This window comes from Schistocerca cancellata, chromosome 8, assembly GCF_023864275.1.
Source record: "Schistocerca cancellata isolate TAMUIC-IGC-003103 chromosome 8, iqSchCanc2.1, whole genome shotgun sequence".
Taxonomy (NCBI): Eukaryota; Metazoa; Arthropoda; class Insecta; order Orthoptera; family Acrididae; genus Schistocerca; species Schistocerca cancellata.
In genome coordinates, this window is record NC_064633.1 from 490,947,649 (window position 1) to 490,975,594 (window position 27,946).

Below are 27,946 nucleotides of genomic sequence, written 5' to 3' on the forward strand. Positions count from 1 at the left end.
AATGTGGCGCCGCCTACAGCTGCGTAAGGTGAAGCGAGGCGCCGCTGCGCCTTACGTAAGGCGGCGTGTTATCAGGCAGCGGCCGTGACACAGCTGTTAGAGCGCCCGCCTGCCCCACACCTCTCCTCCACAACTACCTGTCTCAATCTTATGGGGGAGCAAATTTCGAAAACGTCACCACTGAGAAGACCGACGTTCCTTTTATTAAGCCTTCCGGATACCAACGACTAAAGCATGTACGAGAGGTGGAATCGGAATTTAACTGTACGCACCATGTGCACTGTGTAAGCTTGTATAATACACTTAACATTCATTTTCTAATCTAAAAAGATACGAAATATTTGCCACGCAATACGTGTTTTCAAAGACTAGCGTGAAGCAAGTAACTGAACGCCGTGAAAAGACCGCTTCAAGAACAAAGAAGTTTTATCAGTCTGGGTTCCTTAATGCGAGCTTTATTGGCAGTAAAACTCGTTTTATGATCGACAAGGTGTAAAGAAAGTTAGACGTAGAATTTGATTCTTCGACATTAGAGGACCTCAATAAATCGCTAACGGACACGCGGGAGAAATGGGACATAGGAGCGTGCGCTCATCCTAGAACTAAAGAGACTAATAATCACGAATAACCAAGCAATCTGATTACAAATTCATGGCAATTTGGTGATGAACAGCCCACCGGTGTATTCATTTTTTGTTATTAACTTTATAAGAGGTGGTTCAAAAGTTTCCGTTACAAAGCCGTAAATCCAGAATCGGCGTGCCAATCAGATAAAATCGTCGTGAGGATTGAGGCAATCAACCCACAGACGCATCGGGTTGAAGGTAGCCGTTTGGTAAAACACCGCATCCTGCTGCGTGAGGAAGTTCGTAACGGCCCGCTGCACATCCTCGTCCGACAGGATCCGTCGGTCGTTCAAGGCCTTTTTTAAGGAACAGAAGACGTGGTCATCGCATGGGAAGAGATTAGTATTATCTACATCTACATTTATATCCATACTCCGCAAGCTACCTGACAGTGTTTGGTGGAGGATATCTTGAGTACCTCTATCGGTTCTCCCTTCTATTCTAGTCTCGTATTGTTCGTGGAAAGAAAGATTGTCGGTATGCCTCTGTGTGGGCTCTAATCTCTCTGATTTTATCCTCATGGTCTCTTCGCGAGATATACGTAGGAGGGAGCAATATACTGCTTGACTCCTCGGTGAAGGTATGTTGTCGAAACTTCAACAAAAGCCCGTACCGAGCTACTGCAGAGTCTTCCAATGGATTTTATCTATTATCTCTGTACGCTTTTGCGATTACTAAATGATCCTGTTACGAAGCTCGCTGCTCTCCGTTGGATCTTCTCTATCTCTTCTACCAACCCTATCTGGTACGGATCCCACACCGGTGAGCAGTATTCAAGCAGTGGGCGAAAAAGTCTACTGTAACCTACTTCCTTTGATTTCGGACTGCATTTCCTTAGAATTCTTCCAATGAATCTCAGTATGGCACCTGCTTTACTGACGATTAATTTTATATGGTCATTCCATTTTAAATCACTCCTAATGCGTACTCCCAGATAATTTATGGAATTAACTGCTTCCAGTTGCTGACCTGCAATATTGTAGCTAAATGATTAAGGATCTTTCTTTCAATGTATTCGCAGCACATTACACTTGTCTACATTGAGATTAAATTCCTATTCCCTGCACCATGCGTCAATTCGTTGCAGATCCTCCTGCATTTCAGTACAATTTTCCATTGTTACAACCTCTCGATACACTACAGCATCATCCGCAAAAAGCCTCAGTGAACTTCCGATGTTATCCACAAGGTCATTTATATACCGGGTGATCAAAAAGTCAGTATAAATTTGGAAACTGAATAAATCACGGAATAATGTAGATAGAGAGGTACAAATTCACACACATGCTTGGAATGACATGGGGTTTTATTAGAAAAAAAAAACAAAAGTTCAAAAAATGTCCGACAGATGGCGCTTCATCTGATCAGAATAGCAATAATTAGCATAACAAAGTAAGACAAAGCAAAGATGATGTTCTTTACAGGAAATGCTCAATATGTCCACCATCATTCCTGAACAATAGCTGTAGTCGAGGAATAATGTTGTGAATAGCACTGTAAAGCATGTCCGGAGTTATGGTGTGGGATTGGCGTCGGATGTTGTCTTTCAGCATCCCTAGAGACGTCGGTCGATCACGATACACTTGCCACTTCAGGTAACCCCAAGGCCAATAATCGCACTGACTGAGGTCTGGGGACCTGGGAGGCCAAGCATGACGAAAGTGGCGGCTGAGCACACGATCATCAGCAAACGACGCGCATCTGTCGGACATTTTGTGAACTTTTTTTTTGTTCTAATAAAACCCCATGTCATTCCAAGCATGTGTGTCAATTTTTACCTCTCTATCTACATTATTCAGAGGTTTATTAAGTTTTCAAATTTATACTGACCTTTTGATCACCCGGTACATTGTGAATAGCAACGGTTCTTAAGACAGTGCCCTGCGGAATGGCATTACTAGTATCTGATAATTGGGGACGGGAGAAAATGACTGCCGTACATTTAAGCTACACAAATTGTTGTAAGTTATGCGAGTCGGAATGATTCATCTTATATGGCAAGAAAGCACATGCTTGTATAAGAAGGACAGCCGTGTTCCGTGTTTCATAACATTAACAGCGGTAGAAATATTTGTTGTACAGGTAGTGAAAGAAATATCAAGTTAAACTTAATTTTTTGTAAGTATTAAATACTCAGTAAACAATTAAACATTACGTTATTATGATACATTTTGCACAATAAGGTGGCAGGACACTAATATTTTACTAACAAATAAATACGAAATAAATAAGACAAAAATGGTTGACATGCTGCGCGCTCGGTGATTTCTTGGGGAAAAAATAGACGCTGTACATTCTCAGTGATCAGGAAGAGCTATGACTGAACGCATCTTAGTTCTTCAAAAACTGGAGGAAGAAAATGAAATTTAAGAAGATATATTTAGACTGACAGTTTTATTACGTATGTTTTATTTTCACGAGCGACTGCGTTGCTCACTGGAAGTGAATTACTGTACTCTGACACACTTCTGTAGACACAACATTAACTTCCCGCGGAGCTTTTATCTGCCTCCTCAAAAGTAGACTCGTTTCGGGCCAGACTACACTCTTGAATGGCAGAGTTATGGGAGCAGATAACGGCAGTGGGTCGTATTTTCGTGAGCAGCGGTAAACAGCAGATAAGAACGTTGTTCGCAAGGTTACAGGTGTCTGTCGTTGCAACAGTAGGGAGGCTCACTCTGCGAGTTCGTTGCAGCATCGGCTCGTGAAACAGCTCTACCGTGGCGAAGTGGCCATCACGATGCTGTTATTGCAAGGGTGAAAGCACAATGGTTCTGTAAACAGGTCATTTAGAGACCTGTCAGGTTTCGAGGGCAGTGCGGCATGTCGCAGAGTGTAGCAGATCCCGTATGAGCGAATATCAGCACCAGTACCCTGTACAACCATCCCAGAATCACTTGAAGCTAATATCAATCCTTTCTGCCATCAATGTCAGCTGAAGTAGCGATGTGTGAAGAGTGGTCTCCAAAGAAAGGAACGCTATATGTTCCTTCCTGTGGACATAGATGTCATTGGAAACATGGTCTCGGGTGAGGGAACGAATATTTCACTGTACGCAGTCTTCTTGAAGGAATTATCTACGCTTGCACCTGAAATATTTTAAGAAAACTATGTAGGACAGCATCCAATCCTGTTATATACGGAGAAGTAGAAACGCTAGAAAATGGAGGAAGATCGATGCTTGTTGTAGGATTGGAAGTTGGCCCTCGTATTACACATAAATATGTAGAAAATGCCATTAAAGAGTGTTTACGTGGTTACAGAAAAATCACTGGAAGCAATCACATCAATTAAATATCTACGAGAATGCTTACTGGGCGATTTGAAGTGGAACGACCACCTAAAAGTAATCGAAAGTAAGCCAGATACCAGTCTGATGTTCACTGGAAAAATCCCCAGGAAGTGGAGCCCACTCAGAAATAAAGTATCATACAGACCCCTTGTTCGACTAATACTTGAATTTTGGGCACCATTCTGGGATCCATACCATTATACCGTTTACAATGGCACTTGCTAGATGTTTCCAGAGGTTCACGTAAGATAAAAAAGAAGTGATGCGCTACAGCGAAGATCCGGTTATATGAGAGAGACGTGACTGTCATTTCTTTTGATGTCGGCGTTAAGAGAGGACTCTGTGGTCTATCTTGATGAAGAGAGGACACAAACATTTTATCCTTGATCCTATTGTTCCACTATTGTTAATAATATTGAATTTTGGTTAACATAAACAACATCAAGTAAAATACAGTACCTGTCTATTTATTTGACAAACAGTTCATCTCACTGCATCGAAATATGAGTTTCCTTCATTAGGCGACATGGTCAACAGTTAACAACTTCTACTGCGGCTGTATTCAAGACGACTGTCGCAACAGAAAGAAGACGTAAAGTTTTCCTCCTGTGAAGAAAAGACTACTAACAAAATTACTACTAAATTTCCTAAAATGTTTATTTAAGATATTTTTGATGATATGAAGCGCCTAGAACCGTTCGTCCACAGCGGCCGGCGCGCGCAGTTTGAGTAGTAACACGACGTTCTATGGCTGCACGCAAAGCATTATTCAGTATGCTGGCGTTGCTGTCAGGGTTCCTCCGAGCCATAATCCATAGACATCGGTCATCCACTGCAGTAGTAGCCCTTGGGCAACCTGAGTGAGGCATGTCATCGACAGTTCCTGTCTCTCTGTATCTCCTCCATGTCCGAACAACATCGCTTTGGTTCACTCCGAGACGCCTGGACACTTCCCTTGTTGAGAGCCCTTCCTGGCACAAAGTAACAAAGCGGACGCGATAAAACCGCTTTATTGACCGTCTAGGCATGGTTCAGATGGCCCTGAGCACTATGGGACTTAACTTCTGAGGTCATCAGTCCCCTAGAACTTAGAACTACTTGAACCTAACTAACCTAAGGACATCACACACATCCATGCCCGAGGCAGGATTCGAACCTGCGACCGTAGCGGTCGCGCTGTTCCAGACTGTAGCGCCTAGAACCGCTCGGCCACTCCGGTCGGCGTCTAGGCATGGTTGAACTACATACAACACGAGCCGTGACTGGAAATGATCGACTGTCGGACCCCCTCCGTCTAACAGGCGCTGCTCATGCATGGTTGTTTACATCTTTGGGTGGGTTTTGTGACATCTCTGAATAGTAAAAGGGACTGTGTCTGTGATACAATATCGGCAGTAAACGTCTATCTTCAGGAGTTCTAGGAACCGGGGCAACACGAAACTTTTTTTTTTTGATGTGTGTATATTCGTATTAGTTAGTCGGAAACGCTTACCGACTAGGATTAATAGAGCAGACGAAGATCTAAAGGAGAGCACCTCGTTTGTTAATAGGTCTATTTAGAATGCGTGAGAGTATGACGGAAATGTTCTTGCGAGAGTGCCGTGGACATGCTTCTTCAACTCCAGTGACATGCTACAAGAGAGACGTGCGCCAAGGTATCGTTTACTGTTGAAATTCCGCAAACGCAGGTTCAATCAAGAGTCGAAAGAATGGCTCTGAGCCCTATGGGACTTGACATCTGAGATCATCAGTCCCCTAGAACTTAGAACTACTTAAACCTAACTAACCTAAGGACATCACACACATCCATGCCCGAGGCAGGATTCGAACCTGCGACCGTAGCAGTCGCGCGGTTCCGGACTGCAGTGCCTAGAACCGATCGGTCATTGCGGCCGCCCATCAAGAATCACCAAGGTATCAGTTCATCCAATAAATATCGTGCCGAAAGACTTAAGTAAAATGAGAGAGGTTCTAGATAACACGGGGCTTTCATTCTTTAGGCCCACAGTTCGCGAATGGGGCAGGATAGGCAGGAATCGACAGTGGTGCCCGAAGTGCTCCCTATTATTCACCGTTAAGGTGACTTTGCGGGGTTGAAATGTACCTAAAAGCACATAGCTCTTGGATTCCCATGTCTCAATCACGTTTCTAGCTGACGTGAGCATGAACACCTTTTTCTTTTTCTTGTTGTGATGCTATGCGGTTGTACTGCATGTTGTCCCGGACTCAACACTTAGCAACATGTATTGTTGATTCTCTGTTTTCATCAAAACACTTACAGAAATAATGCTAAGAATATGGCCAGTAACGAGGAGAAAACTGGAACATTCCTAGCCAGTTACCATCGAAATCACTGATGGCACTGACTGAGGTTGTCAGTATATGCAACAGAGTTTTGCATAAAAAATTACACTCGAGCGTAGATCACCCAAAAGAAGGAAGAAAGATTTAAGAGGTAGAGACGTTACAAAAGCCGTAATCCTCAATTATCGCCGCTGCGCTGCAGCGCGCCTTATTGAGATGCAAACGATACGCTGGCAGAACAGGAAGCCACTACTTTGAGGCACTTAGTATCTTCATTCACATCACAGCGAATGACGTAATAACACCGTCACACGATCCACGTTATGTCACTTTTCTCCACTCTCAGGTCCCTCCATCTCCATGCGTCAGTCCCCCCCGCGCGCACACACACACACACACACACACACACACACACAGAGCCGTCAGGCGCATTTTCGCTCGTCATTAAACAGATATTTGCAATTTTATTTTTGCGCTGTGTAGCTGGAATCAGCCTCGTTAAAAACGAAATGATTTTTAAAAGAGGAATTCTACGAGCTTATTCGATGTAGCGATCCCAAACTAATCTAGTGCGATAAGTCCGTGCAAAGTCCGAGAGATGGGACCACCGGCGCGTATCGAGGTCATGTTTAGTTAGTAGCATCTTTGGCAACAACGCACACCAAGTTTCAGCAATATTGGTCTATTTCTTTGTGTTTGGCATTCGTGTGAATCAAGGAAGTCGAGTGATTGTCAAAAACTGGTCGAAGAAGAATTTCGTGTGGTGATTAAACATTACTTTATGAATGGCAAAACTCCTCAGGAGACTAAAGAGGAGCTTGATAATCTTCGATTAGAACAGTTTATAAGTGGTTTCAATATTTTCGGAGTGGCCATATGGTCACAAGTGAAGCTGAACGTGTAACCTTTGGAGGTTACGACTCCAGAAATCATTGATGAAATCCATGATATGGTGATGGATGACAAAAAAGTTAAGGTGCGTGAGACTGCTAGTGCTGTGGGCATCTCGAATGAACAGGTACATAATATTTTGCATAAACATGTGGACATGAGAAAGCTATTGGCAAGATGGGTTCCGCGATTGCTCACACTTGACCAAAAGCGGAATCGTGTGAAGTGTTGCAAGGATGGTTTGCAGCTGCTTAGGATGAATCTGCAGTACTTTAAGCGTCATTTCGTCAATTTGTATGAAACATGGATACATTACTATACTCCTGAGACCAAACAACAATCTAAACAATAAGTTACCAAGGGAGAATCCGCACCAAAAAAGGCGAAGACCAGTCCTTCGGCCGGAAAGGTTATGGCGACTGTTTTTTGGGATTCGCAAGGGATAATCCTCATCTACTATCTGGAAAAGGGTAAAACTATTGCAAGTGCATATTATTCATCGTTATTGGACCGTTTGAAGACCGAGCTGCAAGAATACCGCCGGTGATTGAACTGAAAAAAAGTCCTTTTCCATCACTACAATGCACCAGCACACACCTCAGCAGTTGTGGTCGCAAAATTAATGGAAATAGGATTCCAACTCGTTTCACATCCCCCCTATTCTCCAGACTTGGCTCCCTCGGACTACTATTTGTTCCCCAATTTGAAGAAATGGCTGGCGGGACAAAGATTTTATTCAAACGAGGAGGTGATTGCAGCAACTAATAGGTATTTTGCAGACTTGGATAATTCCTATTATTCAGAAGGGATCAACAAATCAGAACAGCGTTGGATGAAGTGTATAAGTCTAAAAGGAGACTATGTCGAAAAGTAAAAAAGGTTTACCCCAAACACGTAAGTAGTTTTTATTTTTGCACAGACTTTTCAAACGCCCGTCGTATGTGTGTCAAGGGCAAGACATTACCGGTTGTTTTTCCTTGAGTCAGGTGGTGAAGTATGGGCATGTGGACGCAAAACGGCTAGTCTATACTGACAGGTGTAGTGCACTTAGAGTTGGAGCTGCGACCATGCAGAAAACATTAGGCAGTAAAGTTTGCGAGAAGTCTGTGTGTGTACGTATTAGGATACGACACAAAATAGTATTTGCATTTATACCCTTGTATATACAGGGTGAACATTAATAAAACCAGCGAACTGCAGGGACGGATTTCTGGCTGGAAACGGAGGAAAAATTGCCCAGTGTCCGGAAATGCATCTTTGCCTCGGTAGATTGTGCTGATGAATAAGAGTTCCTCTGAACACATGCCGAGTGTTCCTTTTATGTTACACGCTGCGTGATTCACATAGTGTACTGTAAGCAGCAGAATGGACCGGTATTCGTATCGGAAACAAGCTGAAATTGTGTTTGTGCACAGCCAAGCAGATGGCAGTGGTCGAGAGGCAGCACGACTGTACCCTCACAGACACCAACCGCATCACGCAACCTTTTTGAGTGTTTGTGTGATGGTGGGTCCTTTCAGACACCGGAACGTGCAAGGAGGTGGAGGAAGGTGCTTACACCAGATTTTGAGGGCTACGTTGTACAGGATATTGAGGTGAACGCTAGTGCAAGCCAGCCTGGTGTAAACCAAAGTACGATTATGTGTATTCTGCAAGAGAACCGCTACTATTCGTATCATCTGCAACGAGTGCAACGCTTATCAGCAACAAATTTCGCTCTATGTGAAGGATTTTGTCGATGGTTTTTGCACTATACCGTCACAGAATCATAAAAGAAGGTTGTATACCTGGAAGCATCCTGGAGATACTAAAAGGTATCAGATAGATTATATAATGGTAAGACAGAGATTTAGGAACCTGGTTTTAAATTGTAAGACGTTTCCTGGGGCAGATGTGGATTCTGACCACAATCTATTGGTTATGAACTGCAGATTGAAACTGAAGAAACTGCAAAAAGGTGGGAATTTAAGGGGATGGGACCTGGATAAACTGAAAGAACCAGAGGTTGTAGAGAGTTTCAGGGAGAGCATAAGGGAACAATTGACAGGAATGGGGGAAAGAAATACAGTAGAAGAAGAATGGGTAGCTCTGAGGGATGAAGTAGTGAAGGCAGCAGAAGATCAAGTAGGTAAAAAGACGAGGGCTAATAGAAAACCTTGGGTAACAGAAGAAATATTGAATTTAATTGATGAAAGGAGAAAATATAAAAATGCTGCAAATGAAGCAGGCAAAAAGGAATACAAACGTCTCAAAAATGATATCGACAGAAAGTGCAAAATGGCTAAGCAGGGATGGCTAGAGGACAAATGTAAGGATGTAGAGGCTTGTCTCACTAGGGGTAAGATAGATACTGCCTACAGGAAAATTAAAGAGACCTTTGGAGAGAAGAGAACCACTTGTATGAATGTCAAGAGCTCAGATGGCAACCCAGTTCTAAGCAAAGAAGGGAAGGCAGAAAGGTGGAAGGAGTATATAGAGGGTTTATACAAGGGCGATGTACTTGAGGACAATATTATGGAAATGGAAGAGGATGTAGATGAAGACGAAACGGGAGATAAGATACTGCGTGAAGAGTTTGACAGAGCACTGAAAGACCTGAGTCGAAACAAGGCCCCGGGAGTAGACAACATTCCATTTGAACTACTGATGGCCTCGGGAGAGCCAGTCATGACAAAACTCTACCATCTGGTGAGCACGATGTATGAGACAGGCGAAATACCCTCAGACTTCAAGAAGAATATAATAATTCCAATCCCAAAGAAAGCAGGTGTTGACAGATGTGAAAATTACCGAACTATCAGTTTAATAAGTCACAGCTGCAAAATACTAACGCGAATTCTTTACAGACGAATGGAAAAACTGGTAGAAGCCGACCTCGGGGAAGATCAGTTTGGATTCCGTAGAAATGTTGGAACACGTGAGGCAATACTGACCTTACGACTTATCTTAGAAGAAAGATTAAGGAAAGGCAAACCTACGTTTCTAGCATTTGTAGACTTAGAGAAAGCTTTTGACAATGTTAACTGGAATACTCTCTTTCAAATTCTGAAGGTGGCAGGGTAAAATACAGGGAGCGAAAGGCTATTTACAGTTTGTACAGAAACCAGATGGCAGTTATAAGAATCGAGGGGCATGAAAGGGAAGCAGTGGTTGGGAAAGGAGTAAGACAGGGTTGTAGCCTCTCCCCGATGTTATTCAATCTGTATATTGAGCAAGCAGTAAAGGAAACAAAAGAAAAATTCGGAGTAGGTATTAAAATTCATGGAGAAGAAGTAAAAACTTTGAGGTTTGCCGATGACATTGTAATTCTGTCAGAGACAGCAAAGGACTTGGAAGAGCAGTTGAACGGAATGGACAGTGTCTTGAAAGGAGGATATAAGATGAACATCAACAAAAGCAAAACGAGGATAATGGAATGTAGTCAAATTAAATCGGGTGATGCTGAGGGAATTAGATTAGGAAATGAGAAACTTAAAGTAGTAAAGGACTTTTGCTATTTAGGGAGTAAAATAACCGATGATGGTCGAAGTAGAGAGGATATAAAATGTAGACTGGCAATGGCAAGGAAAGCGTTTCTCAAGAAGAGGACTTTGTTAACATCGAGTATAGATTTAAGTGTCAGGAAGTCGTTTCTGAAAGTATTTGTATGGAGTGTAGCCATGTATGGAAGTGAAACATGGACGGTAACTAGTTTGGACAAGAAGAGAATAGAAGCTTTCGAAATGTGGTGCTACAGAAGAATGCTGAAGATCAGATGGGTAGATCACATAACTAATGAGGAGGTATTGAATAGGATTGGGGAGAAGAGAAGTTTGTGGCACAACTTGACTAGAAGAAGGGATCGGTTGGTAGGACATGTTTTGAGGCATCAAGGGATCACAAATTTAGCATTGGAGGGCAGTGTGGAGGGTAAAAATCGTAGAGGGAGACCAAGAGATGAATACACTAAGCAGATTCAGAAGGATGTAGGTTGCAGTAGATACTGGGAGATGAAGAAGCTTGCACAGGATAGAGTAGCATGGAGAGCTGCATCAAACCAGTCTCAGGACTGAAGACCACAACAACAACAACACCGTCACAGTTATGGGATTTCCGTCATCAATCCTCTTTACTGTTCAAGCAACTTTACGAGAACTGGCACCATCAATCAACATAATCTTCATCTGTGGGCTACAGACATCCTCGACATCAACATCGGTTCAGCATCAGTGAGTGGGCAGGAATAGTAGGCGACCACATACTTGGACCAGTTGTTATTCCACAACACCTTGGCGAAGGAGTGTACCTGACTTCCTGCGAAATACAGTACCTAGCTGCTTGAGAATGTGCCTTTGGAATATAACAAGTTATGTGTTTTCTACATGACGAGCACGAACCCACTTACGCATTAGAGTTCGCCGATGCCTCAACAAAATCTTCCTTGGCTGTTGGATAGGACACGGAGGTCCTGCAGGATGCACTATCAGAACACCAGATTTAAACCCCTTGGATGCCTCTGGGAGACAGCTGAAAAGTGTTTTATATGCTGAACCAGTTCCTGATGTGCAGACCCTCCAACAGCATGTTCACGACGCCTGTGACGCAATTCGGAGAGAAACCGGAAAGTGTGAAAGCGTGCAGCAATGCAAGAGGCTACGTGTGAATGCGTGCGTTCTTTTCCACGGAGGCCAATTTGAAGATCTGTTGTAAGCAGGTTGTTTAGGTTTTTATGTTGGTAACGCCACGTAGCGCTCTGTATGAAATTACTGAGTGTGCTGTGTGCAGTCTGTGGCTGGTTGGACTCATTGTTGGAATATTTGCTTGTGTAGTGTTGGGCAGTTGGATGTGAACAGCGAGTAGCATTGGGCAGTTGGAGGTGAGCCACCAGCAGTGGTGACAGTGGGTCTGCACCTTTGATGGCCCACCAATACCATTATCTCTACAAGGATTACAGTGGAACTGCTCTGTGATGACCTACCTACCAATATTCTTCAAAATTCGACTGACTCTGCTGAGGGTTTGCTCTGTTGTGGCCCATTACCTGTCTGCATCTCAAGAATTAGCACTGTCTTTCCGTTGGAAGGACAACACTACTTCTTCAAGACTGCATGAAAATCCACTACTTCCATGTGAATTTTCTTTTACTGCTCAGACTTTGTACGACTCTGGTGAATGATCAGGACTGTCTTTCTGGACTGGGAGGACAATTCTTGCTTTTGACCAACAGTGTATCAATAAGTGTGTGCATTTGATATATTTGTTATCGTTGATATATAATAAAATTTTAGCAAATAATTATTGAGCACTGCCCAAAACAATTTGTAAAATTTTTTGTGGGGAGCATGGGGGCTATGTAAGTAGGATGTTTACGTTTTTATGTTGGTGACGCCACGTAGCGCTCTGTATGAAAATCACTGAGTGTGCTGTGTGCAGTCTGCGGGTAGTTGGACTCGTTGTTGGAATAATCGCTTGTGTAGTGTTGTATGTGAACAGCGCTTAGCGTTGGGCAGTTGGAGGTGAGCTGCCAGCAGTGGTGGATGTGGAGAGAGAGACGTCAGAGTTTTGAGAGGTTGCTATAAGAGGACGATCTGGACGTGTGCCCGCCAGAAAAAGGATATATATATGATGACTTTTGAACACTATTAAGATAAACGCATTGTTTGTTCTCTATCAAAATCTTTCATTTGTTAACTATGCCTATCCGTAGTATGTGCCTACAGTAGTTAGAATCTTTTATTTAGCTGGCAGTATTGGCGCTCGCTGTATTGTAGTAGTTCGAGTAACGAAGATTTTTGTGAGGTAAGTGATTCTTGAAAAGTATAGGTTATTGTTAGTCAGGGCTATTCTTTTGTAGGGATTTTTGAAAGTCACATTGCGTTATGCTAAAAATATTGTGTTTCAGTTTAGTGATGATCAGAATAAGTAAAGAGAAAACTGTCGGAGTACGTTGAGTTTTACTCAGCTGTCTTTGTATTAAATAACGTAGAACTTTACTAGCACAGTCATTCATAATTTTTCCACGGGGACGTTTCACTGTTGTGACGTAGATATGATGCATTTCTGTAGTGTGTTCTGGGGCAATCTGTTTTCATTGCATGCACACCGTCCATTTCCGGATTCTTGTTGTTGGGACCTTGTTTTTCCATTTCCAGTCAGCTATCCGTCCCTGGAGTTTGTCGGTTTTATAATGTTCAGTAAGGTGTTAGTGGTTCGAAATGCATGTACCGTTATCGGCGACTGCAGCGTACTCAACATTACATCATTTGCAGATTAATAATGGGAGCTATTAGGAGTAATACATTTTTAGGTTGGTTAGTACCACCAAGCACATGTGGCAAGAGCAACCATTAATATTTATTTTCCCTTGGGCAGCTTGTCAGACGATGAAGTGTGGACGCAAAACAGTTGCTCTTTACTGATAGGCATAGTTCAGTTATTGGTGCACTTACAACCTCCAGAAAACAGCAGATAGTAAATTATGCGATGGGTTTGCGGGAAGACTGTTACACACAGGGACGATACAGCTAACACACTGAAGTTAGTGCATATCAACGTTCCAATGACCACAATCTCTGTATTACACCCCATTTACTCTGTACAATGCGTATGAATGCAGGTATTTTTATATGTGCAGGAATTTTTATGAGCGCATTGGTTGTTTTTTCTCTTCCCACGAACACGTCACAAACGTAACGACCATATGTTTTGTGCATGATCATACTGCACCATTGAGTGCACCACACCTGTTAGTATATATCAACTGTTTTACATCCACACGTCCACAATTCAACATCTGATCTGCTGCCCAGGGAAGAAAAAGCATTAATGGCTTGCTCTTGCCACACGTACTTGGTGGTACTAACCAATTTAAAAACGTGCATCTTGTAACGGCTATCATTATTAGTCTGGAAGTGACGTAAATGCTGACGTAATGTTGATCAGTGCACTGTCCTCAACCACTAACAGAAGTGTCTGCACTTATTCCCGTTACACCGTGTATATTGTTTGACAGAAGTTGACCTAACACCTCACTTCTTAAATTACATTAACTGTTTATTATTCTTTCATTACAGTGTCTATAATACGAGGGTCACTCGTATTTTTGTAAAAATAAAGTTTTCATTCTGCATGTGTGAAAGTTTTACAGTGTGTAGATACATCCTTCCCGCTTGTTTTCAAACTTAGTTCAACCTGTTCCCCTGAGTGGTGCCGTCACAGCATGTCTTCAAGATGGCTGCTACACTTGACGTTCGTCAGAAGCAACGTGCTGTCATAGAATTCCTGTGCTGTAAAAACTAGACAGTAGGAAACATCCACAAGAGGTTGAAAAAGTTGTATGGAGATGTTGCTGTCGATCGCAGTACAGTTAGTCAGTGGCCAAGCAGGTTACGTGATGAAAGCGGGCACGGCAATATTGAGGATTGTCCTTGCAGCGGCAGGCCTCGTACTGCACACACTCCAGACAACGTGCAGAGAGTTAACGTATTGGTGACTGCTGACAGACGCATCACAGTGAACGAATTGTCACACTTGGGATAGGGGAAGGAAGTGTTTGAAGACTACTGAAAGTGTTGGCGTCAAAAAAGGTTTGTGCCGGTGGGTTCCCGGGATGTTGACAGTGGCTAAAAAAAAAAAAAAGAAAAACGGTATGCAGCGAACTTTTGGAACAGTACGAGATTCGTGGAGATGATGAATTGTGATGAAACATGGCTCCATCATTTTTCACCAGAGGCGAAGAGGCAATCAGTTGAGTGGCATATGCAAATTCACCCAAGGAAAAAAAAAAAATCAAAACTACACCTTCTGCTGGAAAAGTTATGGCCATGGAGTTTTTCGATTCCGAAGGACTCATGCCTGTGGACCTCATGCTGAGTGGAACCACTATAAATTCTGGTGCATATGTGACGACACTGAAGAAACTTCAAGCTCGACTGAGTCGTGTTCGACCACATCGGCAAAAGCAGGATGTTTTGCTGTTGCACGACAATGCGCGTCCACATGTTAGTCAAAAAAACATGGAAGCGATCACAAAACTCGGATGGACAACACTAAAACACCCGCCTTAGAATCCTGACCTGGCTCCATGTGACGATCATCTCTTTGGGAAACTGAAAGACTCTCTTCGTGGAGCAAGGTTTGAAGATAATGACTCCCTTGCGCATGCTGCCAAACAGTGGCTCCAACAGGTTGGTCCAGAATTTTACCGTGTGGGTATACAGCGCTGGTTCCAAGATGGTGTAAGGCAGTTGAGAGGGATGGAAATTATGTGGAGAAATGAAAATATTGTTCCTAAAGGATGTATCTACACACCAAAACTTTCAAACATGTAGAATAAAAAATGGATTAAAAAAAATAGTGTGCATTTCTTTTGGAGTGACCCTCGTATGTATTTGCATCCTCACAGTCTTGTTTTAATTATGCAGTAAATGAGTTTGTCACCTGAGGAATAATCACTAAAGCTATTGTTTCGAAACACATCGCTTAGATTTTGCTTATGCACTGCTGCATACCTCACATCTTTGTATGCGTTCGCACGTGGATTTTGCGTAATAAATCTTTTATGTGCTCAGATATGGAGAACGTATTATAGAATTTCTGCATTACATCATACAGCACTACCAGGCATTTTTAGTCTGGGAATACAGTCAGTAAATAGTAAAGTAATGTATTCAGTGAGTGACTAATAGCTTTAACTTATTATTGAAAGTTTTTCGGTTGTACAGTCTACAGTCTCTCAGTAGCCATGTTAGCGACTCATACTCCAGAATGAACAGCTATGAGCAATTAAATAAGATAAACACTATGTGATCGAAAGTGTCCAAACACTCCTATATAATACTGAATTGACCACTAGAGATCACGAGAGGTGGACTCATCAGCATAAGACGATGGGGGTAGCGTTATGTTGTCAGTAAAGAAACAGTAACAGCAGAATGGGCGTGTCAGGAAAGCACAGTGACTTCGAATCTGGACTAGTCATTGGATGTCACCTGAGTGACAAATCCATCAGAAACATTTCAGTCATTCTAAAGCTGTCCAAGTCGACTATTGATGAAGTTATTGTGAGGAGGAAACGCGAATGAACGACCACAGCTAAACCACGGCCAAGCAGACCTCGTATCTGACGGACACGAACCATTGAGTATTGCTGAAAGTAGTGGTAAAAAGTCACATGAAAACAAGGAGTGGTGAGGGGGGGGGGGGGGGGAGAATCACCCGTGAGTTCCAAAGCACCATCATCAGTCCAGCTAGCACACACTGCGTAGGGAGCTAAAAAAATGCGCTATAATGGTGGAGCAGTTCCTTATATGGTTTGGACGCAGCAAATGCCTGGAGGACGTTGCCTACCATCGTTTGTAGGGGCAACACTGAAGTATGAAGGAGTTGCTGTAACAGTATGTTGGTGTTTGTCACGGTGAGGATGTGGTCCCCTTACTTCGCTGTAGAAAACACTAAATGTGGAAAGATCTGAACATATTCTACAGTTTTTGTGTCAGCATGAAAATGCATTCTGTCATAAAACAGTATCTGTGAGGCAATGGTTTGTGGTCAATAACATTCTTGAAATGGACCAGCTTGCCCAGAGTCCCAATCTGAACACAATGGAGCACCTACGAGATTAGTCAAAACGTTGACTTCGTTCCAGACCTGGGTGTCCAACATCACTACCTTTTCTGGTTTGAGCTGTTGAGGAAGTATGGGCTGCCATCCCTACACAGACGCTCAGATACCTTATTGAAAATATCAATGGCAGAGTCCAAGCCATCATAAAGGCCAGGGTGGATACACCCCTTACTGATGTCCACTTATAGGCTCCCAGATGCTGTAGATCAGGTAGTGTACTTGCTGTGTTGGGGAGAAGCGAGTGGAATCGGATGTCACGAGGCTGGGTTGCTGACAGACCTTGTGTAAGTTGGCTGTTTAGGTTTTCTTAACGCTCTGTATAAAAATCACTGGCTGTGCTGTGTGCAGTCTGTGGCTAGTTTGCATTGTTGTCTGCCATTGTAGTGTTGGGCAGCGGCAGCTGGATGTGAATAGCGCGTAGCGTTGCGCAGTTGGAGGTGAGCCGCCAGCAGTGGTGGATGTGGGGAGAGAAATGGCGGAGTTTTGAAATTTGTAAAAATGGATGTCATGAACTGCTGTATATATTATGACTTTTGATGACTATTAAGGTAAATACATTGTTTGTTCTCTATTAAAATCTTTCATTTGCTAACTATGCCTATCAGTAGTTAGTGCCTTCCGTAGTTTGAATCTGTTATTTAGCTGGCAGTAGTGGCGCTCGCTGTATTGCAGTAGTTCGAGTAACGAAGATTTTTGTGAGGTAAGTGATTTGTGAAAGGTATAGGTTAATGTTAGTCAGGGCCATTCTTTTGTAGGGATTTTTGAAGGTCAGATTGCGTTGCGCTAAAAATATTGTGTGTCAGTTTAAGCAGAGTCATGTACAATTGTTCAAAGGGGACGTTTCACTTGTACCGGCCATCAACGTGACAGTCAAGGTCACGATGGCCAAGACACGCTGTATCTGCCCACTCGATCACGATAAGGTGTTGGACGCCTTACACATGGAACAATGAATGTCTGACGTGCCTCTGTATCAATGGTACTCCTAGACTGAGGGAAAACCACTACTGCCAAGGTCAAATGCCATGGGCAGCCTATCTCGGATATGGCTCCGTGTCAAGGTACTCCTAGATTAAGCGAGAACCATCACCGTAAAGGTCAACTGCCGTGTGTAACGATGTGCCAATGACAATGTTCGCAGTAAGCAGTAACAGGCAGATGCACCACAGGGCACATAGCGAGGAGGTGCAGCTGTAAGAATCTGGACTCGCACTCAGGAGGATGGGTATTCAAATCACCGTCGGCCATCGAGATGTAGGTTTTCCGTAATTTCCCTGAACCGATTATGGCGATTGCCAGGATGGTTGCTTCAAAAGGGCGTGGCCGGTGTTCTCAAATCAGTCATTGTGCTCTGTCGCAGACGACCTCTTAGTTAACAGGAAGTTAATTCCTATATTTCTTCTTTTTTTGGTCTACCGAGCCACAAATCAACAGCAATCGACCACTAGCCGTACTGTTCATAACCACATAATGGCTATTTCGTATAGCAACAGTCGCTCCACACATACACCTCTATTCCAGACATGTCACATGGCGCAGAGATTAGTAATCAGCGGGAAGAACTCCTGGACGATGAGTCATTTACATGTCAAAAGTGCTCGAGCAAAATAATGTGACCTACGTGCAGAAACACTGCGCACTTAGGCAGTTCTCTTTGCTATCTCTTTACTAAACAGCATACCACTGCAGTATTCGCACACAGTAGGTGTAGAGAAAGTTCTTTACAATCAGGCGCATACGATTATATGCAGTGCCATTAAATTAAAGTTTGAAGAAGTGAACGAAGAAGCAAATATTGTAAGTAGGCTGTTTATGTTTTCTTTATGTAAGTAGGCTGTTTACATTTTCTTATTGGCAACGTTACGTAGCGCTCTGTATGAAAATCACTGGCTGTGCTGTGTGCAGTCTGTGGCTAGTTTGCATTGTTGTCTGCCATTGTAGAGGGGCAGCTGGATGTTAACAGCGCGTAGCGTTGCGCAGTTGGAGGTGAGCCGCCAGCAGTGGTAGATGTGGGGAGAGAGATATCGGAGTTTTGTAATTTGTCATGAACTGCTATATATATATTATGACTATTAAGGTAAATACATTGTTTGTTCTCTATTAATATCTCTCATTTGCTAACTATCCCTATCAGTAGTTAGTGCCTTCTGTAGTTTGAATCTTTTATTTATCTGGCAATTGTGGCGCTCGCTGTATTGCAGTAGTTCGAGTAATGAAGATTTTTGTGAGGTAAGTGATTTGTGAAAGATATAGGTTAATGTTAGTCAGGGCCATTCTTTTGTAGGGATTTTTGAAAGTCAGATTGCATTGCGCTAAATAATATTGTGTGTCAGGTTAAGCACAGTCGTGTGTAAATTGTTCTAAGGGGACGTTTCATATGTCGACCCTTAGCCTAGGATACCTCACTGCAATCTTCTGATTTTTTCTTGTAGTTTGTGTATTTAGTGTAGCTTTTGTTTATTGCTAGCGCGTAATTATAGAGAGAATTTCCTTGGTAGTTGTGGTTTTTCATTGTTGTACAGTAAAACAGTTGTGGCATGCATGTAGATTTGCACCAAGTATTTCGCAGCTGCGCTTGCAATTAACTAGATATTACTTTCAGTTCTATGTTAATGTGTTCTCTTATTTTTGCTCTTCAAATTGTGTTTTTTTGTGTTGTCGTGTGAAATATTGTGACAATAATGGCGTGTGAAAAACGTAATACTAGGCTCCAAAGTAAACTGAGAAATGACAGTGAAGACGAAAGTAGTGTGTTAGCGCCACCATGTAATGAATTAACTAATGTTCAACATAGTAATTTGGTAACTGTGCATAGGGAAATGGAGCGGGCGGCAAACAATGGCGTAGGCAGTGAAACAGTTAGTGAACAAGGCAGCATTATCGATCGATCGGTCGGCAACAGCTCGCCTCAGGAATCCGAAATGACAGAACACAATATTGCAAATACTGTAGACTTGGGTTTTGGGTCCTCACCGTTTTCTCAAATAAGTCAAGACACATTTTCTGCTTGTCAAAACGTGAATGTTGCTGGTGCAAACGCACTGCCGAAAAGCGTAGAGGAACAGATTCCAGACACTAATGCATTGTTATTACAATTAATGCAACAAATGGGACAAAATCTTCAAAAGTTAGACACAATGGAACAAAATGAGAGACAAACACAGCAAAAGCTTCAGAAGTTAGACACAGTGGAACAAAATCTTAATTAGTTAGACACAGTGGAACAAAATCTTAAAAAGTTAGACACAATGGAACAAAATCTTCAAAAGTTAGACACCACACTTGAACAAACACGTGAAGATTTAACCACTGAGTTACATAAAATCGAATCGAAATGTCAAAAGGTCTGTAATGACGTAAAAACACAAATTTGTGAGCATTTCCAACCTATTTTTTCGCGTCATGAAAATGCATTACAGAATCACGAAGCAGCCATAAAAGAACTGCAAACTATTGTTCATGAAAATCATGAGATCTTGCAAGCTAAAATTGACTCAGTTGCATCTACCGATTCGGTTACGCAACTTGCAAAAACCCAGGAAAATTTAAAGGACACAGTAGATACCCTGAAAATTGGTTCAGAAAGACACATGGAGGAAATAAGTACACTATCGGAAAAAGTAGCCGAACTTTCGGATCAGGTCACTAACTTATCTACAAAGGTAGATGATGATCTGAATGACACAAGACCCGTAGCCTTCACTGACACAGAAGAGTATGAACAAATAAGAAAATTCAAACAAAATCAAAATCAAATCAATACACAGTACAAAAGAGAAATCCGGGAAGTACAAGATCAGTTGACGCAGGTAATACAAGAATTACATATTTCAGAGGACACTCGCGCTCCAACATGGGAAGAGGAACTTAGAAATACGGAACAGCCACAAAATAATAACACAGGGCACTTTGGTAATTATGAAAGAAATTGGCAAGGTACACCGAATTTTGAGATGGAACCGCCGACACGACGTAACAATGACCGATATGCTACTCGCCGACACGATGATTTTGACTATAAGCTGTTCATTACTACACGTAAATTCAAAACGTTTAAGAATTCTGCCAACGACATTCATCCACAAGCGTGGCTCCATCAATTCTCTCATTGTTTCCCTCCTAACTGGTCATTGGAGCACAGGTTAGAATTTATGTGTGGCTACTTAGAGAATGAACCAGCTGTAAGAATGCGATCGGTCATTCACGATTGCCACAGTGAAGGAGAATTTTACCATGCCTTCCTCTCAGCATATTGGTCTCAAGCCACACAAGACCGAGTAAAACATGGCATCATAATGATGAAACATTTCGAACAATCTGAATTTTCCAGTCTTGTGAAATATTTTGAAGACATGTTGCACAAGAATCAGTACCTGTCAAACCCATACAGCCCCTCAGAACTCATCCGCATTTGCTTAATCAAACTGCCTGAACATTTACGACGTATTATTTTAGCAGGACGTTGCAAAGACGACATTGAAGCTTTTCAGGGACTGTTACAAGAACTAGAAATTGACACTGACAATCGCGTAACGCGAAAACAGGAACACAACTACTACAGGTCACATCCGTCGCAATCCCCCGATGAAAGAAATAATAACTGGACACGACAAGGCTATTCTCACAACACAAATCGTGACCAAACAGACACCACCCGTATGACAACAGTTGGCAGAGTAGTAATAATTACAGGGAAAGATCACCTCTCCGCGGTAATGACTATCACAGAGACAATCAGAGAAACAGACAATATGGGAACCAAAACAATTATTATCAAGGGAGACAGAATAACTTTAGACGCAACGGTCCAGCGCGCAGTTACGACTCAGGCAGAAATTCTCCACCACGTGACCGACAAGAAAGAAACTATGGAATCTACCGACATGACGACAGACGATATGATCGTAACGACAGACCTGAACTGCATCAGAACTGGCGGGATTCTCGTCACGGTGAATTTGTAAAAGTTAGGTCTCCAAATCCCAATAATGACGCGTGCCAACAAAGAGACAATAGGCAATAACTCACACCGCTGGCAGCCACAAGACGTACTTATGAAACTGACGACACAGCTGCCGTAGCTAGTAATTACGTAAAAATTGAAGACATTAGGGACATCTTACTCCAGGAACACGACGTAAAACATAACAACATTGCAAATCCTGTAATTCTCATTACAGTAAATGAAGTAAAATTTACGGCAGTACCTGACTCTGGCAGTCCCATTTCAGTAATTAGTGAAACAGCTTTTAGCAAATGCAACAAATCGAACAATTGCCCCACACTTCCGTTATGTAAGATTAAATTACAAGGTGCAATCTTTGGAAAAAGTGTAGATGTACGCCAACAAACCAATTTAGAATTCTTTTGCCAAAGCCACAGCTTCTCTATGAACTTTCTTATTGTTCCATTATTGTCGACAGAAATTATACTGGGAGTAGACTTTTTGAATGAATATAAAGCAATCTTAAGCTTTCACGATGCTGAAATAAGTTTAGAGAAAGAAGGTAAGTCAATAGCTTTGAAATTTGAAGACTGGCTCTCAAACCATGACGAGGAAATTAATCGGCTTTACGTTCTGTTAGACAACAGTTCGGAATTTTCTACGGAACTAGACACTAACAATCACTCTGCAAGTACTGACAGGGATGATATCGACGGCATATTTGAAATTAATGAGTTAATTCAGAATAAAATTCAAACAATTGAGAATTGTAATGACACTGATAGGCAGGACCTTTTTGAGATTTCACAAGCACATTCCACAGTTTTTACTCACAAAACAGGAACAATCAAGTGATTCCAATACCAATTTCGTGTTCGTGAGCATACTAAATTTTGTGTAAGACCATACGTAATTCCAGCACATTATAGGGACCGTGTTAGAACAGAAATACAATCTATGCTTGACGAGGGCATTATTGAGCCTGCAGTAAGCTCATACAACAATCCGTTACACGTTGTTGAGAAGAAAAATGGATCGATCAGGCTTGTCTTAGATTCGAGACAAATCAATACTATCATTATTCCTGAAACAGACAGGCTGCTGACGATGGAAGAACTTCTTCAAAATTTTAATGGTGTAAAAGTGTTGTCTTCCATTGATCTCAGATCCAGCTTTAATCAGATCGAACTTCATCCAGAATGTAGAAAATACACAGCTTTCCTTTGCTTCGGCGTTTGTTATCTGTTTCGGAAACTTCCTTTTGGTTTGAACATTTCTTCAGCAGCATTCATTCGGGGGCTAAATTCCATATTACCTGAGTTCTTAAAACGTCACATCACCTTATATGTGAACGATATTCTAATAGCAGAAGCTTCATGGGAACAACATAACCGCATCCTCAACAGTTTGTTACGTATTTTTGCAGAATTTGGAATTACAGTTAACTTGGAAAAGTCTGAATTCGGTAGGTCAAAGGTGAAGTTTTTGGGACATATTATTTCTTCTGAAGGCATTCAGCCGGATCCTGAAAAGTTAGAAGCAATCAGAGCCATTCCAGTTCCATCCACAAAAAGACAAGCCCGCAGTTTTCTAGGTCTCGTAAATTTTTACAGTCGTTTTCTGAATATGCAAATTCTAGTTACACCAAAACTTTGTTCTCTCACTGGAAAAAATACTATTTGGAACTGGGACGAACAAGCACAGTTGGAATTCAATTCTTTGAAAGAAGCGTTACTTCACGCGCCAATACTAGCTCATCCAGATCTGTCACAAGATTTCTGCCTTAGCACAGATTCTTCTAAAGTCCGTCTTGGTGCCCACTTATTTCAAGAAGCCATAGAAAATGACACTACTGTTCAGAAAACCATTGCTTTTGCTAGCCGAGTGCTAACAAAATCTGAAAAAAATTATTCCGTTACTGAATTAGAAGCTTTAGCTATCGTTTGGGCATTTAACAAATTCCGTTTCTTTCTTTCTGTTAAGCACGTAAAAGTATACAGTGATCATCGTGCATTACAATTTCTTATATCTTCAAAATTAAATCATGACAGGTTAAAACGTTTGGCATTGTTTCTGCAAAAATTCCGCTTCAGAATTGATGGTATTTCCAGCAAAATACTAAAAGCTTGTTCTCAACAGATAAGTAAGATTCTCAGCCACCTGTGTAATAGCTCTCTGGAACAGGGCATTTTCCCTGATAGACTGAAATATGCTATTGTTATACCTTTGCATAAAAAGGGGGATAGATCTGATGTCAACAATTACCGTCCAATCTCCCTTCTAACAGCTTTATCCAAAGTTTTTGAGAAAGTAATGTATTCAAGAGTAGCTTCACATATCTGTAACAATGAAGTACTAACAAAATGTCAGTTTGGTTTCCAGAAAGGTTTATCAACAGAAAATGCCATATATGCTTTCACCAATCAAATTTTGAATGATCTGAATAACCGAACACCACCCATTGGGATTTTTTGTGACCTCTCAAAGGCTTTTGATTGTGTAAATCATGAAATTCTGCTAGACAAGCTCAAGTATTGTGGCATGAGTGGGACAGTGCACAAATGGTTTAATTCGTACCTAACTGGAAGAGTGCAGAAAGTTGCAATAAGTAGTCCTCATAATATGCAAAGATCAGCACATTCCTCAAACTGGGGAACTATCAAGAATGGGGTTCCACAAGGGTCAGTCTTGGGTCCTTTGTTGTTCTTAATATATATTAATGACTTGCCATTCTATATTCATGAAGAGGCAAAGTTAGTTCTCTTTGCTGAAGATACAAGTATAGTAATCACACCTGAAAAACAAGAATTAACTGATGAAATTGTCAATACTGTCTTTCAGAAAATTACTAAATGGTTCCTTGTAAACGGACTCTCACTGAATTTTGATAAGACACAGTACATATAGTTCCGTACAGTGAATGGTATGACGCCATTAATAAATATAGACCTTAATCAGAAGCATATAGCTAAGGTAGAATATTCCAAATTTTTAGGTGTGTCCATTGATGAGAGATTACGTTGGAAGAAACACATTGATGATCTGCTGAAACGTTTGAGTTCAGCTACTTATGCAATAAGGGTCATTGCAAATTTTGGTGATAAACATCTTAGTAAATTAGCTTACTACGCCTATTTTCACTCGTTGCTTTCATATGGCATCATATTTTGGGGTAATTCATCACTGAGGAATAAAGTATTTATTGCACAAAAGCGTGTAATCAGAATAATAGCTGGAGTCCACCCAAGATCATCCTGCAGACATTTATTTAAGGATCTAGGGATATTCACAGTAGCTTCTCAGTATATATACTCTCTTATGAAATTTGTTATTAACAACCAAACCCAATTCAAAAGTAATAGCAGTGTGCATAACTACAATACTAGGAGAAAGGATGATCTTCACTATTCAAGATTAAATCTAACTTTGGCACAGAAAGGGGTGAATTATACTGGCACTAAAGTCTTTGGTCACTTACCAAATAATATCAAAAGTCTGACAGATAACCAACAAGTATTTAAGAAGAAATTAAAAGAGTTTCTGAATGACAACTCCTTCTACTCCATAGAGGAATTTTTAGATATAAATTAAAAAAAAACAAAAAATATTAAAAAAAAATAAAAAATAAAAAAATAAAACAAAAAACACAAAAAAATGAAAGAGTTGTTATATTAACTTAAGTATGTTGTTAAATTAACTTAATTATGTCATGTATTGGAAAATTTGACTCGTTCCACATCATTACGAAATATCGTATTCATGATCCATGGAACTAGTATTAATCTAATCTAATCTAATCTAGAATAGTCTACATTCCCGGCAAGGAGAACATTGTTGCGGACGCGCTGTCACGCGCACCGGCTGGGCTTGAGAAAAGTAACACAGAAGGCAACCTTGAGAAAAATTTCAGTATTCTTTACATTCAGAAAGTCGCCTTTGAAAACTTCATCACCACATCTTTAAAGGACATTGCTCGTGTACAAGATAAAGATCCGATTTGGAAAGACATCAAAAGTAAATGGTATGAAAAGACACACACTCAGATTCGGCATTATTACCTGGTTAGAAACAACATACTCTTCAAACGCTGCACTGTTGATGACAAGCTATGGGTACTTTGCATTCCAGACGATTTTGTTAATAAGCTCATTTGGTACATTCATTTCAGCCACGCACATTTTGGTCCACGAAAATGTTATCATATTCTTCGAACGACTTGTTATTTTAACAATATGGAAAAGAGAATTCGAAGAGTCTTGTCTATTTGTAAACTTTGTCAAAAGGCGAAACCATCTACTATCTCACATCGTGCTCCGTTGTTTCCTATTATTCCTTCTAAATTAAAAGAATTTGCTGCTGTTGATCTCTTGGGACCCCTTGTCAGAACATCGAATGGATTTTCGTACGTTCTAGTCGCTGTTGAACTTACTTCAAAATTTGTTTCTTTCACTCCGTTACGTAAAGCCACTGGACGGTCTGTATCCAACGCCTTTGTTAAAAATTTCTTACGTGAAGTTGGACACGTTAGTAAAGTCATTTCAAATAACGGACCGCAATTCAGATCTGCTGTTTGGTCACGCATGCTTCGGAACCATAAAATCAAACCCATTTTTTTTTCATTGTATTCACCACATTGTAACCCCTCCGAACGGATTATGAAGGAAATCAATAAGCTTTGTAGACTTTATTGTCACAGAAAGCATCACCATTGGGACAGATATTTACACTTATTTCAAAACGTGCTGAATGAAATGCCTCATGACTCCACTGCTTTACCACCTACTCTTGTACTGAAGAATGAAGAACCACCGAACAGAATCAGAGAGCTTGTACCTTTCCCAAATACACGTAAACTTCGACACAAAGACATAATTGATTTGGCTCTTAAAAATATAAAATCTGCAGCAGACAAAAGGAGAAAACTACACGGTAAAGCAAATGCAAAGAAATTATATATTGGTCAGAAAGTTCTCATTAAAGCTCATTCATTGTCACATAAGAAGAAACACTTGAGTCACAAATTCTTTCTAGTTTACAATGGACCTTACAGAATCCGACGTATACCACATGATAATTGCGTTGAAATTGAAACTCTGCGTACTAGGAAGAGTAAAGGTTTACACCACATTTCACATGTAAAACCGTTTATTGAAAGATAATCTGCCTTTTAACTTTATCTTTGCCATAAAACGTTTCACTTCACGTTACTAGTATGCTTTAGAAACTGTTACCATGCAACAATGTTTAAAGTTAAATATCCAGTCAAGAACCAAGAGAACTTATTCAAACAGAAATTACGAATGCATTGTTATTGCGAACAGACGACACAGTGTTATTGTGTGTGTAGATTCTTGCTTGTTAGTTGCACGATTACGTAACGACTATAAGGCTCACATACTTAGAACATTTACCGGTACTGCTAATGAGATTTTCATGCAACATTTTGGTTTACTTGAAAATACATTCTGGAGTTAAAGTACTTTCTGTGAGATACCAGATGACACAGTGGTTAGTTTATGTGACAGCTACACGATTTTATCACGACGCTACTAATGAGTGACAATTTACAATGTTGCTTTTGCGGTGTTTCTGTTTCGTATCTGCACAGTTTTTCTGTATTATTCTGGAAAGTAAAACATGTTTTAGTAGTAACTTTTGTGGTATAGCTACAATGACACAGCCTTTTCCGTAGCACAACAATACGTTACAGCACAGTACTTTCTTCATCACGGCAATAAGCGTAATGAGTAAGATATCTATACGCAATGCATTTCACTTCTGTTTATCATGAGGTAAGTACATTGACTTCTGCAGAACTTAGCTTTTGGAGGACGATAACTACGACACTTCTACAGAGATTATCTTACAACAAGACGCACAGTTTAGCGCTACAGTACACGTATTTGAGTGATTAATTTTGTACTTAAAACATTTATTTTTAAAGATTTTTGAATTACAAAGAAAGTTTTCCGTGATACATTTCATTCCATTCTTGTAATCTGTAACACCTGAGGGTATAATTACATTAATCCTTAGGGAGGTACACGCTTACTTTGTGTACCATGTGTTTGGCAAGCACAAGGAGCCCTAGCTAATATGGTATTTGTTTATACAACTTTACACGTCGGTACCATATTTCTCTAACACAAATTACACAGCTATCTGATCATTTAACTGAGAGAGACAAACTTTTTTATTACGTCAGTGACAGATGTTTACGTGATTACACCGTTGGATAACTTCACACTTACGAAATTGTATTTTGTCTGTACTTTGTGAACTGTT